Source organism: Anomaloglossus baeobatrachus, chromosome 1 (genome assembly GCF_048569485.1).
Source record: "Anomaloglossus baeobatrachus isolate aAnoBae1 chromosome 1, aAnoBae1.hap1, whole genome shotgun sequence".
Classification (NCBI taxonomy): Eukaryota; Metazoa; Chordata; class Amphibia; order Anura; family Aromobatidae; genus Anomaloglossus; species Anomaloglossus baeobatrachus.
Window position 1 is genome coordinate 799,083,419 of NC_134353.1, and position 15,747 is coordinate 799,099,165.

A 15,747-nucleotide genomic window follows, 5' to 3' on the forward strand; every position below is an offset into this window, starting at 1 on the left:
CTTTCCCATTACTGAGAGAGGAGATGGCAGTTGTTACCGATGAGATTCTATGATGACGTGATGGGGGAGGAACCAGATGCTGAGGGAGGGGCTAGAGGCAGAGCTCCACCCACTCTTCAATCCACATATAATCTCATTAGTAAGGACTCATTCACATGACCGTTCCGTTTTTGCGGTTCGCAAAAACGGTCCTGTTTTTTCACGGATGCATCCCTGTGACAACTGCATCTGTCCCGTTTGGTATACAGTTCGTGTCATCCGTGTGACTTCCATTTTTTTTTTTTTGCGGATCGCAGTAAATACGGAAGGAGAGTTGCATGCAGTCCAGGGTATCTGGCCTGATGCTGGTCTCCATATAAAGTCTATGGGGAACAGAATCTGGGGCAAAAGGGTAGGAGCAAGTGCTACATATTCACTGATCACCGGGGCAGCTATCACACCGCTCCCTCGGCAGCTCTTTGATCTTCACGAGCCGGTCGCGCAGTAGGCTCAAAATATTCACTCCTCCCCCGTCTGTGATTGGTTACAGTCAGACGTGCCCCCACGCTGAGTGGCAGCTGTCTGACTGCAACCAATCACAGCCACCAGTGGGCGGGTCTGTTGTACAGTACAATAAATAAATACAATTTAATAAAAAAAAACAGCGTGCGGTCCCCCCCAATTTTGATACAGCCAAGATAAAGCCTCACAGCTGCTGGCTGGTATTCTCAGGCTGGGGAGACCCACGTCATTGGGAGCTCTCCCAGCCTAAAAATATCAGCCAGCAGCTGCCCGGAATTGCCGCATCCATTAGATGCGACAGTCCCGGGGCTTTACCAGCTCATTCCGTTGCCCTGGTGCAGTGGCAAACGGGGTAATATATGTGATTGCCACCAGATGTATAATGTCACCTGACATGAAGCCCAGAGGTTAGTGATGTCACGGCGTCTATCAGATACCCGACATCACTAACCCAGTCAGTAATAAAAATACGACAAACAAATTTTTATTTGGAAAAACACTTCCCAAAACATTCCCTCTTTCACCATTTTATAGGAAAGAAAAACCAAATCCGGGTCCGGCATAATCCAATAAGGGGGCCCACGGCTATCCATACTCACTGTCCCAGTCAATGAAGAACAGAATGTTCCCCATTGACTGGGAGAGCAGTGCAGTGACCTGAGCTAACATCATGAGGTCAGCCCAGGTCACTGCATGGCATGACCAGCGCTAATTTCAGGAGGTTAGCTAGGTACATTACCTGCTGTGATGGAAGCCGCTGCACTCCTGATGTCAAAGCTCGTCACTGAGTTAAATGACCGCCGCGTTCACAGGGAAATATCACGAGCGGGCCGTGACGTCACAGCTAGTCAGTCTCGGGCCGCCCATGAGAGGTGATCTGAGAACGCGGCGGGCATAGAAGTCAGTGACAAGCGCTGACGTTAGGAGTGCAGGAATTCATCACAGCAGGTAATGAACTTTACTAACCTCCTGACAGCAACGCTGACACACTGCAGTGCGGGCAGATTCTGACACACTGCAGTGCGGGCAGATGCTGACACTGCAGTGCGGGCAGATGCTGACACACTGCAGTGCGAGCAGCCGTGGGGCGGGAATGGGACACAGACTGCAGGGGCACCCAACAGAAGTGCTTCCGTGCGGCTTCCAGGGATTTTGCGGACCATTTGACTTGTATGGAGTCACAGTCTGTTACTACGGAACAGAATAGGACATGTTCCATAATAATGGAACGGACATACGTCATCCGATTTTTTATTTTTTTTTTTTTTTTTTTTTTTTTTTTTTTTTTTCTAGGATCGGCTGCACACGGAAGTGTTTCCATGTGCCATCCGATCCTACACAAAAGGCATTGAAAAGATGGTCCTGTCAGTAAAAAAACAGGAACAGGACAAAAACAGAACGGTCATCTGAATAACCTGCCACCTCCTATCTTAGTAATGGGAAAGACTTCACCGAATACAGATTTTACCTCCAAATTGAGAATTTTGACAGTGACTGATCAATTCTGGCAGAGAAAGATGCAAATTTGTCTAAGATATATTACAAAGTTGCTTATTTTAATCTACAATATTGATTTATGAAATAAAAATTAAAACAATGGTTACGCTTTAAGTTGCTAAGCACAAGCTTTTCAGGATGACCTCTGATGACTGCCAGAAGACACATTACAGGGTTATTTCATCATTTGATGAGTAATATAAAATTTGCGTGCGGCTGTTGGTTATTAAATCTAATTCTTGAAGTATTTTAGCTTAATAATGTACATGAAGGGTTTCTGAAGTAAAATTTTAATCCAATGCATTTAGGTATTGAATCCAATTTTACGCTTCATTCACTTTTTTCTTTAGAAGATTTAAAGAATGGTTTAAGGGGAGATAAAATCTATGAAAACCTCTCAATAAAAGATTTTAATATAGAGCTCATTAGTTCTTATTAAAATATGCGTCATCCTGATCAGTTAGGCTGCGTTCACATGGTGCAGCTTTGTTGTGTCTGAGCGCTGTGCATTACTATCGGTTGCGTGATTTTATAGGTGTAACAGCTGTTAACATGCAATTACAAGATTGCTCGGGGAAACTGTGGTAAGAGCGCACCGGCACATGATCTCTTAAACCAGAGTCATGTTGTTGGCTGCCATTTCCGAAGCAGGAAAGATTATGGCAGCTTTGTATTAACCAGTCAAATAACCTTTTCCATAGACATCAAACCAAAGCAAAGTCCTAGGCTGACCAAAGACGGGTAACTTAAGGCCATGTACACACGTTGAGTATTTGGTCAGTATTTTACCTCAGTATTTGTAAGACAAAATAAGGAGTGGGACAATAGAAGAGAAGTATAATAAAAACACGGGCACTATTTCTGTATTTATCACCCACTCCTGTTTTTGACTTGCAAATACTGAGGTAAAAAACTCACCAAATACTCAACGTGTACACGAGACCTTAGTGTAGCAATCAATAGTTTCAGTGTGAAGGGATATCCCTGCCATCCAATACCTTTTCACACGTCAGTCAAAAACACACACATTTTTCACTGATGTGTTAAAGACAAATATGGCCCTCTGTGTGCCGTGATTTTGGCACATGTGTGTTATCCATGATGGCACATGTGTGTTATCCATGATGGCACATGTGTGTTATCCATGATGGCACATGTGTGTTATCCATGATAGCACACGGAGATCAGGCACTTCTATACTCCCTTATCCACGCCACTACTGTCCATGGTGCTGATGTCTCCCGCGCTGTTGTCTCCCCTCTGTTGTTACTTCCAGGTCGCGGGACAGTGAATATTCATGAACATAATTAGCCGGCCTGGAATCAGGAGACAGCAGCGGCCGAAGACAGTATCGCTGGAGACGGGTGAGTATAAAAATAGTTTTATTTCAAAGATACATGTTTTCTCTGCCACATGTCACACAGATAACATCACTGTGTGGACCGTATGACATCAGTGCTGCTGGAGAAAAGCGGACTTTTCTCTGTGCGGAATACATGAACACACGTGTGCGCCGCACGTAAACACTGTCAGTGAGAAATCACTGATGTGTGCTCACCCTTAAATTTCAATGGGTCTGCGTAGGTCCGTGATTCCGGTACATATAAAAACTGCAACATACATACCAGAATCATTGATGTGTAAAGGGGGCCTAATACTGTGAAGGCTCGTTTAGGCTACATTTCTTCCCCGTCAAGTAAATTTGGTTACTTGTGGGTTCTTTGTTGCATTTTTGTTTTGTCTTTAACATGCGTTTTTATGACATTTTTTCTGCTGCAGTTCAGGTTTCATATAGGTTTGTAATGTCTTAAATCTCCTTTTTTGACACTTCCTGGTACTTCGCTTTCACAAAACTTTGATACAGTCATGCGCAACTTACATGGGAATTTATTGCATCTCTGCCATTGAAAAGCAGTAAAACCCCATATGCGTTTTTGGTTTTTTGTTGTTTTTTTTTTTTTTTACCTGCGGATTTTGCCAATCTAATACAACACTAAGGGAAAAATCTGCAAATAAAAGGCAGCATTTTCACAAGGATATTGACTTGTTATGGATTTCAAAAACACACCGCAAAATAAAAAAAAAAGTGGGCATGAGATTTTAATTGCCATCCAATTCGCTGGGACTGTAAAGCCAGCTTTACACGTTGCAATTAGTTGTACAATCGCATTTGCGATGTGACACACCCAGGTCGCATATGGGATCTTATGAGATTGCACATAGGTCGTTCATTTGCTGTCACACGTGCGTTAGTAGTCTATGTTAAATTGATCAATTTTGTGTGCGATCCTTCAGATCATGTGTTCTGTGACATATGCATTGTGCACCCTTTTTTTTTTTTTTTTTTTTACTTATTGACTTGCCAAGCGTGTGTAATGCGTAGAGGATCCGTTTTTACTATGTCATCTGCCATTCAGCTCTGCTACATGGCCGCTGACAGCAGACAGACAGCCATGTAGCAGAGATGAATGGCAGATGACAGGAGACACAGACAGAGCCGCACGATGAGAATGAAGCCGGTTGAACTTCACCCGACTTCATTGTCATACCGCGGCACTGTCTGTGTCGCATCCTGATTAGCGGTCACCCGTGAAGGACTCACCGGTGATCGCTAATCTCCTGAGTGACTGAATTGAGCAGCCCTCTCTCATACTCACCGATCCCCGACGCAGCGTTGCACGGCGTTCACACTGCTCCGGCAGCAGAAGACACCGCCACTCCTGTCACCTCCACGCGGCAACTGAGGTGAGTAGCGCGATCAGCTGAGCTGTCACTGAGGTTACTCGCGGCCACCGGTAACCTCAGTGACAGCTCAGCTAATCACGCGGCTGTCTTCAGTTGCCATGTGGAGGTGACAGGAGCGGCGGTGTCTTCTGCTGCTCCGGTCATCTCCATGCAGCAGAGCTGGAAGCGACGCTGGACCATCCTGGATTACGCCGGACATTTCCGGGCTTATTAAATTGGTGAATGAGGGAATTTGTTAGTGTTTATTTCAAATAAAGGATTTTTCAGCTGTGTGTTTATTTTCTGTAACTTACAGATTAATCATGGAAGGTATCTCGGGGAGATGCCTGCAATGATTAATCTAGGATTTAGTGGCAGCTATGGGCTGCCATTAACTCTTTATTACCCCGATTGCCACCGCACCAGGGCAAATCGGGAAGAGCCGGGTACAGTCCCAGAACTGTCGCATCTATTGTATGCGGCAATTCTGGGCGGCTGCTGACTGATATTGTTAGGCTGGGGGGCTCCCCATAACGTGGAGCTCCCCATCCTGAGAATACCAGCCTTCAGCCGTATGGCTTTATCTGGCTGGTTTTAAAATTGGGGGGGACCGCACGCCGTTTTTTTAAATTATTTAATTATTTCACTGCACAGTATAGACACGCCCACCGGCTGCTGTGATTGGGTGCAGTGAGACACCTGTCACTCAGCGTGGGGGCGTGTCTGACTGCAACCAATGATAGGCGCCGATGGGCAGGGAAAGCAGGGAATGCGAGATTGAATAATGAGCAGCCGGCTTTTTCAAAAGAGAAGCCGCCAGAGCAGTGTGAACGCCGTGCAGTGCCGCGCCGGTGATCGGGAATGGGTGAGTATTAGAGAGGGGGGTAGACTGACTGAGATGGACAGAGAGAGAGGAACAGAGATAGTGACAGACCGACAAAAGCAGCATGCTGCGATTTTTGGTTTTTTTTTTCTCAGTCCGATCTGGACTGAGAAAAAAAAAAAATCGCAAATGCGAGCCGAATCATTCACTAACATGTGTCCGATTCCAATGCAAGATTTTCTCGCATAGCTCTACTGCGAGAAACTCGCAAGGGAGAAGCCGGCCTGAAAGTTGTATTTTCAAAATCGTATGAGGGATGTCACACGTTTCAATTGACTAGGTACGTGCAACAAAACGTTCAATTCTAGACAAAGATACGATGTGTTTGCGATCACCGTTTTTGCGTTTAATCTTGATCGCACGTAGGTGTCACGCCTAAATACGTCACGAACGATGCCAGATGTGCGTCACTTACAACTTGACCCTAACGACGGATTGTAAGATATATTGCAACGTGTAAAGCGGGCTTAAGGCACTGTGAAAATACACAGCATCAAAAACTCATAGTAGGAGCCAGGGAAATTTTTAATTTTTGCTCTTTAGTTTTTTCCTCACGTTCTAGCAAGAGCCATAAGGTGTGGAAGTTTTTTGTTATTTTTGTTTTGTTTTGTTTGGCGGCTGTATACTGATCCGGACCCCCTCCCTCCACCCCCAAAACTACAAATCCTTCTATTTCCTATCATTTTATTTTTTAAGAATTAAAGAAATACTAAGTACAAAGGTATACATCAACTAAATCTTCACATTGTATACTGCACTGCAAGTCATCACCCTGTTAGGATACATTTTAGTGTAAAATTTACATATATTTGCATGTTTTCATTCTGGCTGACTGGTACCAAGTACAATATTACCTCTGCTTAATTTCTATACCATGCGTATATAGTCAAGATGTAAACCTCTTTACAGTCAGGACTTTCACCCCCATACACTTTAGACATCTGTTAGCCATTGGCCAAACGACTGTTCAGCTATCTTCCCAGACTCTCCCATACCCTGGCCGAGCACTCCTGTTTTCTTTGAGAGACGCTGCTAGATATCTATGGTGGTCGCTTATCTCTTAAAGGACTAAATAAACTACAGCTCAAAATTGGACAAGCCAGATCCTTCTGCCTCGTGAGAGTCGGAGGCCCACCACACACCGTTCGTTGTAGGCTGAATACTTTAACATTGGCAGGTTTGGATGACTGCTCAAAAAGAAGAATTCGCTGTTCTCACCAAGGGAATACTGTATAGATAAATCTGTGTCCTTTTGTTGTGTAGCTATTGTAGTGTTGTGGTCTCTGCTTACTCATTCTAAGTATTGATTGAGCATTAAGTGTTTGGAAATGATCTGATCTGCAGGCATAATGTCAAAGCTTCTTTTTAATTCAGTTTCATTATTTTAATTGGCACATTTTAAAATGAGTAGAAAAGATTGATGGGCTGTATGGGATTTCTGTTATAAACTAGAGGCCGCCCCCATGATTGAGTGAGCAGGAGATTGCAAGTGTCTGCCTGTTTGCTTATTAGGACCAAATCCATACAACGAGTACTTGTACCTTGTTTACAATACACAGTGAGGCCATTTTGAGACGATTACCTAAAATTGAATGAAAAAGGCCTACTGGGGAGGAGGGCCGTATGTATCATATATGTTGGAAATAAAAAGTGTTTCAAAATAAATGTGTTCTTTAGAGATGGGCAAATAGTAAAATATTCGTTTTTGGATTATTCGAGCCAAATAATCTGTTATTCGTGTATTCGTCACGAATAACAAACCCAATGTGAGTCAATGGGAAACTCAAACATTTTTCCAGAGGACCTTAGAAGTAGGTCTGGGAGGGCTGTAAAAATGGTGTAATGGATGGAAAAGTGCTGAAACTAAATGGGAACAGCATGGGGAAGATGCCTGAATGCATTTCTGTCTCAGTTTTTGGGAATAATATTGTCAGAGTATTACTGGGATTAAAGCAGGAGAATTACACTTACTGAGTTTTCCCGTGGCTGCTTCCACATCTGCTCATTAGATGTCATGGATATTCACTGCTTCCCCCACCCACTTTCTGTGCCTGCGTCTATTATTGGTTGCCCTACTCTACCTGTCTGGGTCAGGAAGTAGAGTATGAAAATAAATAAATAATTGGATAAAACAACTTTGGGTCCCCCATATATTGATACCCAGCGCAGATAAAGCAGACGGCTTCAGGCTGAGATATGGCAACAGTAGCACTAGATGACCCAACTCGTCATCTGAGGAGGTTGAAGATATGGCAGCAGTAGCCCTGGATAACACAAGTCCTCCTGCTCTTGGTAGTCCTGTAGCCACTCATCCTAACTGCTACCGTACTTAGAGCTTCTTTTCCTTTAGTAAACTGTTGATCATCCAGCAACATATGATGACTTGGGTTCATACACACAGCTGCCAGAAGAATTTTATTTTCTAATAGCTGTGTCTCTCTCCGTTTCATTGAACCAGTAATGCCATCTGCAATTAAACCTCAAATTTGGGACAGGCAAAACAGCAAGTTGTTTCACTGCTTTATGAAAATGCCAGGAGTTAAATACTCAGCTTGTAATTTATTTATTTTTTGCCACTGTAAATGGGTGATGAAGCAATTCCTTAAATTCAGCCACCTGTGTCTATTGACCATCATTTAGTGTTACCTGAAGGTTGGCCAGGTCTACAAAAAAGGGTTTCAAGCAATAAATAAGTGATGCCCCACCGAGTGGCTTTATCGACAATTGCCCCTTTTCTACAAGCACGTCTCTTTACGATGCAATCAATTTTAGGGGTTCTGGCAGCAATAACCAGTTTTCTCACTTTGCAAATCAGCGTTTCTAGCATGCCCGTTTTACTGACTATTCTTTTATTGCTAACTGCAGCATGTGCACAACACAGCGCATGTGATGAATAGGAGAGAGATTTGAAGCAACTTCAACAAGATAATCTTATTTTATTTTACTTACAAATATGCTGTTATTAATTCTACAGTGTTTTACAGATGTGATCATCACTGTCCCCATTGGGGCTCACAATCTAAATTCCCTATCACTATGTCTTTGGAGTGTGGGAGGAAACCGATGAACCCGGAGGAAACCCACGCAAACATAGGGAGAACATACAGACTGCTTGCAGATGTTGTCCGTGGTGGGATTTGAACCCAGGACCCCAGCACTGCAAAACTGCAGTGCCAATCACTGAATTCTGAAGTATAATTTTGCTGTTCTCAACTGAAAGCCTAGATCCTTTGATCAGAAACAGAACAGACATTTATAGGACACTTCATAACTTTCCAAAATTCTTATGAAAAAAATATTTAGCTAATACTGCATTGACTACAGTATCTTATTTATTATATATTTTAGGAATCAGTCTGTCCATTTTATACTGATACTGACTCCACCAAAATGAACAGACACTGACTCCACAACTCTGACTATACAATGTTAAAAAAGCGCAATCTTGTGTAAATTTGTCATTTTGCTGCTATGTTGTTTAATCATAAATTAGGATTCTGCTTTTTTGTTTTTTGTTTGTTTTGTTTTCATCGAATATCTTTTCTGCTTAGGTGTTAAGAGTCACCACCTTAGGGCACTTTATAAAAATGTATGGCCAAATGAGTTAGTTACAATCAAAATTATTCAAACCCCATTGCAAGATTATTACCACAATATGCAATGTTTCTCCTATTTCTCATTCTTTTTGAAGCAGGATCAATTAAGTAGTTTCTTCAAATTCAACACCAAATGCCAGTTTTAATGGCTACTGCAGTCTCCGAATTATTCATCCAGTTCATGAAAAGCATCTTTGGTACCCTCTACAGGACTCTTGGCTGTTACGACCTGCTACAGATATAGTTCTTTGTCAGACACCAACTTTTGGGAGTGTTCCTAAGGAATCTTGACCATTCATCATGGGAAATTGCCTTCAGTTTACTAATATTCTTGGATTTGTGTGCGGTAAGCCACATTCTTCAGTCCCATCAAAGATTTTCTAAGTCAGTCACCTGACGGCCATTCCAGATTGTTCCAGGATTCTTCTGAAACCAAACCATGATGGATGTTGAGATAGGCTTGGGATAACTGTCCTGTTGGCATCAGCTTCCCCACAGACATCATGACCTTTTGTCCTACAATGTCATTATACTTGATTTGAATCTATTTTGTCCTCCACACAATGCAAGATTTCAGTTCCAGAACAGACTCCCATCGCTCCACAGAACAGATTATCCAAAACTTCTAGAATAGATTGTCTAAAACTTCCATGAGCCATTTATATGGCTTTGAGCATATTGGAGTGAACTTTTCTTCCACTTTTGGCACCATAGAGATGTACATCCTATAATCTGGGCATGGGGACCTTCAGCACCTTGCTGTGAAAACTGAAACCTCAGTTCCTGCTGCCACCAAATTTGCTGAAGGTCTTTTGCAGTCACTCGAGAATTTTGACCAATTGCTTGTTGGGAAGCTCATGGCAGCCGGTGACAGATTCCTCTTTTGTACCTAGGTACTCTGATTCCTCTTTGAACTTTTGTACTTTGCTTCCAATTGTACGTCTAGGAACATTCGATGTCTTTACTGTGTTTTTATATTCTTTTTGTAGCTTGTACAAGGCAATGAATGATCTCTTCTCTTAAAGGGGTTTTCTGGGCCAAGGCTAATTAGTAAACTAAGACTTGCAGGGATCATAGGAGCGTTGATGCTGAACTTGTGGAGGAGTTACGAGGTGAGTATATATTTTACCTTCTACGTAAAAGAAAGGCAATCCTTAATATTTCAGTAAACCCAATAGACAAATGTTCATAAGTCAAAATTGTAGATATAAGTGCACAGTAATTAAGTAGTAAAATCCTTTGAAAAAAAATACCCAGAATATCTTCTCCTATGGGATAATAATTGAGACAAGCAGCTCTGATATTAATATCATAGAAGCTAATTCGAATGATTTGGCTGGTAATTACTTTTTGTTTTTACAGTATCACAGGAGAGTGATAGTGAGCCTGAGCAAGTCAACCTTTTCCTGAATTAAGACTTAAGCTGGGGCCACATGTGCACTACTGCGAGTGCATCGCATGACATTCGGCTCCCGCTCTGCTACAGTGTAAGCCAAGTGTCATGCCACTGTGATGCGATCCTGCCATTGCAGCACAGCCGCGAAGGAGAGTTAGGGCGCTGCGGAGGAGAGGGAGGGACTAATCTATCTGCTCCATTGTCATCTGATACGTATATCGCACTGCGCTCCTGTGTAATGTGAGTGCAATGTGATGTTTCTCTCGCACCCATAGACATGTATGGGTGCGAGAGAAAACAAATTGGATTCCACCCGTAGCATGCTGCGATTGTTTTCTCCATCCGATTAGGGCTGAGAAAAAAAAAAAATCGCTCATGGAGCGGCCCCATAGGGTAACATTGGTTCGAGTGGAATGCGATTTATTTTTTTTATTTTTTTATCGCATTCCACTTGCTCTGTTTTACTTGCCATGTGTCCTCAGCCGTAATGTGATCCTTGCATTACAGGTATACTAAGGCAGTGGCAAGTCTAAGCGGTGGCTATTTTATTGTTCATTTACATCATTATCCTATTATCTTTAATGTTTTTGCTTATTATAGTGTAGAGTTGACTGGTTATGCGTACAGTAATAGCAGAAAGCACACCTTTCGTGTCAGTGTAGTGGGTTTTTTTTTGTTTTTTTTGTTGTTTTTTTTTTTTAGATGAACCCTGAAAACTAAAACTCCCAATAATGTAGCACACTTTCTTGCAGAATCTCCATGGGAATTTGTCACCAGGCTTTTGCTTCGTAATCTGAGAAGAGCACAATGTAGTGGCAGAGAACCCGATTTTAAGCAATGTCATTTATTGGACTCTGTGTGATTGTTACAATAAAAAGACAGTTTTATCAGTAAGAGATTATCACTACTGGACTAGTCTCATGCTATGTAGTCCTCCTGCTCTGTGTAAACTCGCCCCCATCACTGGTAGCTTTCCGACCATTTACAGAACACAGAAAGCTGCCATTCACTAGTGTGGCCAGGGTTATACAGGGCTCAGAACTGCTAAAGCTGCAGCAAAGAGCATGATTTTATCAAAATTACAATATGGAGCTCAGTAAGTGATACTTAGCTGGATTCAATGACTTTGCCACATCATCATTCTGCTCTCAAATCACATAACAAAAGCCTATGCTATATTCTCTTAAAGGTAAACTATAAGAATCTTTTAAGCATCCACAAAAATCTTGTATATCAGGCCTGCTAAACATACGACCCACAGGTTGCATGTGGCCCGCCAAAGGATGTTGTGCAGCCTGGAGAGAACCGGTAGGCTCCGACTCCCACCTCCCTATATTCCACTGAATTTGCACCTTTCGGATGCAAAAATAGTTAAACACTTAGGCTATGTGCGCACGTTGCGTTTTTTTCTTGCGTTTTGGTCGCATTTTATACTGCACTGTGTCATTGACAAACTGCATGCTTTTGCTTCCCCAACAAAGTCTATGAGAAATCAGAATTTCCATGCGCACGTTGCATTTTTTTTTTTGTCAGCGTTTTGTTTGACAAATATTTGTCAAAATATTTTACAAAAAAAAGGAGCATGTTCATTCTTTGTGTTTTGGTCACGTTTTGTCACCCATTAAAATGAAAGAGGTGTGTCAAAAACGCAATCTTTTTGTTGCCTTTTGGATCCGTTCTTGCATCCAAAAACGCAGGTCACCAACTTTTCTCCATTTTCTCTTCTCTGTTCCTCTCTCTCTCTCTGTCTCTCTCAGCTTTATACTCACCGATCACCGATGCTGCTGTCACACTGCTCCTGCAGCCTCTCCTTCTTCTGAAAGTGCTGGCCGCTCATTAGGCTCATTTTATATTCCCTGCTTCCCCCGCCCACCGGCGCCTATGATTGGTTGCAGTCAGATGCGTCCCCACGCTAAGTGACAACTGACTGCAACCAATAACAGACGCCGGTGGGTGGCTCTATATCATACAGTAAAACAAATAATAATAATAAAAAAAAAAAAATGGCGTGCGGGCCCCCTAAATTTTGATACCAGGTCAAGATAAAGCCCCACAGCTGGGGACTGGTATTGTCAGGCTGGGGAGACCCACGATATTGGAAGCCCCTGAGCCTAAAAATATCAGCCAGCAGCCACCCAGAATTGCCGCATCCATTAGATGCGACAGTCCCGGGACTTTACCCGGATCATCCCGATTGCCCTGGTGCGGTGGCAATCAGGATAATAAGGAGTTAATGGCAGCCCATAGCTGTCACTAAGTCCTATCTTAGTGATGGCAGGCGTCTATGACTAATCTGTAAGTGAAAGTAAATAAACACAAATACTGAAAAATCCTTTATTTGAAATAAAAGACAAAAAAAGCCACCCTCGTTCACCACTTTATTAACCCCCGCAAATACCCCGTCAGGTCTGATGTAATCCACATAAGGTCCCATGACGCTTCCTGCACTGCTACATCTGACACTCACAGCGAGCGCCATAGAACAAGACTGCCCGCTGCGTGCTCCACACAGCAACTGAAGTAAGTCATGCTATCGGCTGTGATGTCACTCAGGTTAGCCGCTGCCACAGCTGGAGTCTTACACCTGTGACAGCAAATTACCTGAGTGACTGAAGTGAGCCACGCGATCAATAATGCCATCACTCAAGTGATTTCCGGTCACAGCTGGAGTCCTTCACCTGTGACCGCAAATCAAGACGCGACACAGAGACAGAGCCATGCAATGACAATGAACTGAGGTGAACATCTGACGTCACATCTTTATTCCAAATAAAGGATTTTGGGGGTGTATGTGTTTTTATTTACTTTCACTTACAGATTAGTGAGGGCAGCTGTCTGAGACCCCACCCCCATGACTAATCTAAGACTTAGTGGCTGCGGTGGGCTTCCATTAACTAATTATCCCTATTGCCACCACACCAGGGCAACGGGAAGAGCAGAGTCCAGCTCCAGAATTCGCGCATCTTATTGATGCACTACTTCTGGGGCGGCTGTGGGCTGCCATTGTTAGGCTGGAAAGGGCCAAATAACGATGGGCCTTCCCACCCTAATAATAGTAGCCCCCAGTTGTCTGCTGCACCTTGCCTGGTTTTAGAAAATTTGGGGGGACCCCACGTCATTATAAAAAAAATATATATAATATATTATAATATGTATGTATATATACAGTAATATATAATTTATTTTTTTTTTATAATAATCAAGTAATTGAAAAAAAAAAAAAAAAAAGGGTGGGATCCCCTCTATTTTTCATATCCAGCCAAGGTACAGCAGACAGTTGAGTGTTGTATCGAGCTATTCTATCTATTCTACCTGTTCTTTCTTATCTATTCTATGGTATATGTTCTTTCTTATCTATTCTTTCTATTTTTCCTATCTATGTATTCTAGCTATCTATCAATTATTCTATCATATTTTATTTCTCTTTTAAAAAATGCAGTGTCAAAAACGCATCAAACGCATGTTTTCACCGTTTTGTTTATTTTTCCCAAACGCAATGTTTACAGTTGTCAAAATCTGCCAGATGGTGCATTTTTTTTTTTGTCAAATCAAGAACACAGCATGCACACATACCCTTCAGCGCCAGGACTGGGGCAGAGCAGAGCAGCACTCGTCATTCCCCACCCCGACGTGCAGCAGTGTGATGAGGTCACAGCGTGGTGTGATAACCTTCTCACACTGCTGCCGCAGCGCAGAAGGGAGTAAGGGTGCGCCGGAAAAAGTAAGCGCTCCAGGAGAAGCCAAAGATTAACCATCCTATTGTGATGTCACATTATGGGGAACAGGGAAGAGGATTATGAAGGAGGCACTGTATGTGTGGAGGATAATATAGATCTAGGCAGTGTGGGGGGAATATTTTGGAGAAAGCTGTGTGGCAGGACATTATATAGAATTATATTATGGATAGAGATAGTGTGGGGAATATTTTGTGCAGGAAGCACAGTAAGGGGCAATTATTTATATAGGGATGCAACACTGGAGTATCTCTCCCTCTCTCCCTCTCTCTCCAGTCATTTGGCAAATATAATAATTTTGGTTCTTCTAATTGACCTAAAAGGGGAAAGGTTTATTCATCAGTGCTATGGTTACTGTATGCTCCACAGCCTGATGATGGCTGGTAGCAACTTCCATTATCTTCTTACCATTGTTTAAGTGAATCCGTCAGGTGCAGTATGCACCCAGAACCACGAGCAGCCTAACTGTCCCAGGCTATAGTAGCATACATAAAGAGATCTTTAGGAAAAGTACTTCTAAAGATCTTTTATGATATGTTAATGAGCGCAGGGACTAGTTGCAAGGGCGTTAGTTCCTGTGCTCATACCATCCCATTAGCATGTTAGCATGCTCATAGGGGCGTGCTAACATGCTATTCGATGCCCATTGCCCAGTGCCATCGGTGGTGACGCACTGACCTGTGTCCGTTGTCACCACCTCTCAGACGCCAGGCTTAGGGTCAGTGCACATGATCAGAACGCCCGGAACGTCCGGTCTTAAGCACTAGACCTTTCTGAAGCTGGGCCTCATAAACCAGTCTTCATAGTTAGTACGCATGACCGGAAGTGCTGGGCATTCTGATCATGCGCACCAACCATAAGCCCGGCGTCTGAGAAGTGGTGACAACAGACACAGGTACGCACGTCACCACCGGTGACTCTGGGCAATGGGTATTGAATAGCATGTCCCTCTGGATGTGCTGCCATGCTAAGAGGGCGTAATGAGCACAGGAACTAACGCCTTGCGACCAGTCCCTGCACTCATTAGCATATCATAAAGGATCTTTAGAAATACTTTTTCTAAAGATCTCTTAGTAGTAGTAGTATTTTATCACATTAAAATACATTTTAAATTTGTAGGTGTAGCGTGAAAAAATGTGGAAAAGTTCACCGGGTACTTTTTCAAGGCTCTGTAAATGAGATGTACATTACTCACTTTGGACCCAGTGGCAAATGATAGGAATAGGTTTTAACAATTGCTATTCTTTAGTGCTGCGGGGATTGCTTTTGAAGTAGATATTTTCTTAATTGGGGCATTTGTTCAAACCTTATAAAATAAGCTTTTTACATTTAACTTCTCAGCCATGCAGAAAATCGTTCAGTTTCATGTCTACTACATACTTTTTAATTACTCCCTTTGAAGTGAAAGTTTTAATA

The 15,747-nt window shown here is 42.7% G+C and overlaps 1 protein-coding gene across 1 annotated transcript in view; it reads left to right on the plus strand.

Moving 5' to 3' along the window:
• EPB41L4A (erythrocyte membrane protein band 4.1 like 4A) overlaps positions 1-15,747 on the plus strand; it is a 386,643-nt gene that overhangs the window by 26,576 nt on the left and 344,320 nt on the right. The gene's annotated exons all lie outside the window — the stretch shown is intronic.